Below are 4,731 nucleotides of genomic sequence, written 5' to 3'. Positions count from 1 at the left end.
CTTAAATTCCTGACATGTTCGTCAGGACTTATGAGTTCCGTGATGTAAGAAGATCAACAGTGAATCCTTAGTACAAGGAGGTGATGCAATGTGTTGATTTGGGTCTATTCTGCGAGAGCCATACAGACCGACACGAAGGACATTAAAGGTTATGCTATTATAATTTCAGGGATAACAGCGAGTGCTTAGTTTCTTGTGCACTGAAATCTCTTTGTCTAAGTGTTCTCATTGCTATTTTATTTTCATAGATTTTTTTGCACTTGAGTTATTAACTGTACTTTTCAATTACCGCAATGTCAAACGTTTCAGCAAGCATTCTATGCAAGCATATTGATCAATCAGCTTAATTGTTGCAATTTTGCTTTCTATCCTTGCAGCTGAATTCCTCATTCTCTCTTGTTGGTGGTTATTTAGCCTAGCATCATTTTGTTTTGTAACTATTGTGGCTTTGAATTGGCCGCCGCAACTTTCCATCACTCCTATAAACAGGTTCAAAAACTAATTTTGTGTGTGGGCGTGTAGTAAGCAGCAATTGAGTTTCACAAGAGTGATTATATTTTTCTAAAACCATGTTCATTGGAATAAAGGATGTTATTATGTTCCTGGTGGTGCATCAGATACTCCGATAAATGACATGCTTCATCACTTTACATAGCGCTGCAGTTAAAGATACTGGTCTATAAGGATTAGGATCTTGCTTAGAGCCTTTCTTAAAGATAGATACAATATTCGCTTTACACAAATCCGAAGGTAATCCGCTTGAAAACAGAAAGATGATATGACTTCAGCAATCTCAGATGCTACTTCCTTTTAGATTTAAGTAAAAGGATAATGCAAAATGGTCACTTATGCCTTCTGTACTACAGATATACGGAGTATTATAAACACACCAATGAAATACCAAGTAATCTTTGCGTGAAAACATGATATCTTCACACGTGAAAAGATCACTGTTGCTATGGTTACATATTAAAATCACGCCTTTCGATGCGCTTTGGGAAATAATTTAGTATTTCATTGGGGTTTATACACTTTTTAAAAACTCGAAAAGAATTTCGTATCTCCGCGCGGCCACGTAATATCCTCTATTTAAATCAGGATAACTAGTTAATACAAGGTCCAATAGTCACTTTTCTGCTAGTTGGAAATGACAACAGTTGTGACAACGCCATATGTTTTCAACAATGTCCAGCATCTTTTGATTCAGAGATACGCTATAATGTGGATTTGCAGACACTGATGCAGTTGGTATTTTTTGCAGATCACAGGTCACAAGCCACAAGTGTCCTAAATATTCGTAAACTGAAGCTAACCGTTATTTTTTATGAATGTTTAGGATACTTTCCGTAATGGTAAAATAATGACTTGTGACCTGTAATAAAAAAGGCAGCTGACACTGATGACGGCTCCCACTTATTATCCGGTACGTTAAAATCACCTGTGAGTATACCACTTGGACATGATTCATAGGACTGGAGAGTAAGCTCATCGAGACGACCATCGTGGAAACCAGGAGGGCGATAAATGATACTATATACAGAGATTTCTGCTTGACAAATTCGATTTTAACCCAAATGGCTTCCACATCACTATGAAGTTTTGATTCGTGGGTTGCAATATTCTGTCTTTACGAAAGATCTCATAATTACTCGGGAAAATTTCACCGATGTTGATCGACGAGTCCAGCTTAGATTCACATCCTAAAACAATATGAGGCTTCTCAGAGTCGATAAGAGCTTTAAGAAGCTAGACCGCTCTCATGTTGACTTCTGATTCTGTTACAATTTAAACTAGTTGACTTAAGTTTTGTAAAATCATTTTAATCGGCGAGAATTAAGAAAGCGTTTCCAAATATGTATTTGCTCTAGAATTGGTTTGTGGTAATAAAACAGTTGCTTAGACCTTGAACTAAACCACTGATGTACGAAATTTCCATGAAGAAGCGTTGTTTTCAGTTCAGCACAAAAGGTGATAGGTCGCTTACTCGTTTCTCAGATACTATGGGGGAATGACAAATGGAATCCTGCTTTATATGAATCTCTTTCAACTTATTCCACTTCACATCAGTGAAGTTTAATTTACCCAGAGTACAACCACCCTGAGGATAGAAGCCGCTAGGTAACCATGTCAGTGGAACTCTAAAATTTTTCACAAAACACTTCTTTATGCAGCGAGTTCACTGAATTGAAGTAATTTCGAATTATTTTTAAATTCCGTTTCAAGCTGATCGTTACATTTGGTCTACTCTGCCATCTACATTGCAAACAAAACCCATAGACGAGTCTTAAAACATTAACAGCCTTTTTCAGCCGACAAAGTGCTTTATTGACCTTTTCCCTTGGAAGTTACAGGCGATTCTAACATCCACGATTCCTGAAATTAAGTGTTAATAAATATTAGTAAAATTACAACTGAGCGTCAAACTACGCCCGAGGAGATAAAAACTGAGCAGCAAATAATTTGGCTCTTAGAAGTTTATACTTAAAATTACGAGAAGAGTTACAAACTTTAAGGGAATTATCTAAACTGTTCCACAGACTTACTGCACGATAAAAGAATGTCCTTTGACCAGATTTGAATTTATAAAAGGGTATATGCAAGAGCTGGGAGCTTCTGGTCGTGCGACCACTTACTTCCCCACGAGTTAACAACATCGCAGAGAGATAACTAGGAGCTGAGCCAGTCATACATTTAAAAACGAGCACGGCGTCACGGAGATATAGCTGAGATTTAACAAGTAGCCAGTGAAGTTCTTTCAAGAGCGGAGTAACATGGTTGGTGTCCGCTGCATTGGACCAGACGGAGGAACAATAAAACAACTTACTAAACACTAAGGTGTTAATTATTGTGGTTAAAGTCGATCTATCAAACAGGTGCTTAACACGATTAATCTGAGCTAAACTTGAAAAGCAGGAGGAAACTGTTTTAACACTGAATATGCTCGTGAAAGGTAAGGCTCGAGTCATACGTCACACCTAGGTCTTTAACGAAATGTACGGGTATGAGTTCTTTTCCTAAGAGGAAGAGACGGCTCAGTTGGCTAGTGCGCGGCTTTCGGAGCGAGAGGTGCCCGGTTCGATCCTCGGTGACTTCAACGTCTGTTTCGACTTTCCTCTGATTCTTGTAGCTATAGCTTTAAATACCCATAAAACGGAGCAATGGTAGAGGGAGGGGGGTAAAGGGCGCACCGTCGGCTTCCACTGATACCTACCTCGTAGCTGAAGGAACTACCGACGTTAAATAAAGTGTCTTTACCTTTACCTTTACAGGGAGATTTTGTAACCTTTGTCCGCTTCCGTAAACAATAAGTTTAGTTTTATCTGGATTCAATAGAAATTGATTTTCGAAGCACCAGTTCCGAATATGTATAAGGTCAACGTTCAAATCGGCCACAGCCTTAGCCCTGGGATTTGGTGTTATCGACCAACATGTTCTCTACCTTGAATTGACGATTATCGTTATTTGTTAATTTGCTTTCAATTTACTATTATCGTTATTTCAGAACACTGTGTCCCAAGACTTGTGGTAGCAAATAAAAGAAAAAAGTAAAAGCAGCCTCTGGACAGGATTTGAACCCGGAGCACCCACTTCGAAGGAACTGTTTTTATCCACTTAACCACTAAAGATCAACTGACCAAAAATGTGCCGATTATTTACCGAAATTAATTAGTATATATATAAAATCATTGCTGAATAATGAATGCTTCCTTATGGCACGTCTGATACAACCGGTAGAGGATCAGATAACTCAGAATTTATGCGCACTACTTGTCGTCTGTCGGAGAGATAGCTGGTAAACCAGGCAACACCTGATGGCGAGATTCCAATATCCAGTAGTTTATTGAGCAAGATTCCATGATACATTGTGTCGAAAGCCTTGCTCATATCAAGTAAAACAGCAGCGGTAATTTTCTTATCGTCGATTGCGCTTAAGACTGCGTCGGTTGTTCGTATTAAGGAGGTTTCCGTAGAATGCAATTTCTTGTCACCAATTTGCCGAGTAGATAACCTTTCATTTGACATTAGGTAGGGCAAACACCACCTCCGGGTTTGTTTGTACGGTCAAGGCGATAAATATCGTAGCCTGGAATATCAAGCTCGATGTCAGATATGGAGCTGTCCAACCAAGACTCACTGATACACAGGATATCAAACTTTTTGGTTTGGACGACGTCCTTGATGAGATTAAAGTGGTTTCTGTTCTTGATAAAACGGGCGTTTAATAGGCCAAGGTGATATGACATTCCTGACGCGAATCAGACAGTTTTCCCGGTCCAGGATGGGGATGAATATCACTACTTCGTAGCAGGCTGGCTTCCACTTACTGGGTTGAAGGATGATGCGTGATTCGCATAGTATGCCACCCTTGTCTTAAAGAATTTCTTTCGAAGTAAAGGAACAAGATGGCAGCCAGCACGCGTCGGGACCAGTAGTAAATCCAGATTGAATTCCTTCAAATTTAACTTAAAGTCGTTGCGAAATGTTTTAGGATACTGAGAATAACTTACTCGCTGAAATCCATAGTCCTCAAAAGAAAACAGTAAAGGAAGCGAAAAACATAGATAAAATACGGATGACATTAAGAAACGTCCGACCTCTATGATGACGACACGTAACTTAACAGAATATCTCATTTTAAAGGTTATAAAATAAGCTTTTCAAAAAAAATAGTTCATCATAAAAACCAAGGACTTTTCAGAAAGATACCCTAAGTACAAAAATTTGAAAAAA

This window comes from Montipora foliosa, chromosome 2 (assembly GCF_036669935.1).
Source record: "Montipora foliosa isolate CH-2021 chromosome 2, ASM3666993v2, whole genome shotgun sequence".
Classification (NCBI taxonomy): Eukaryota; Metazoa; Cnidaria; class Anthozoa; order Scleractinia; family Acroporidae; genus Montipora; species Montipora foliosa.
This window is presented reverse-complemented; position numbering follows the sequence as displayed.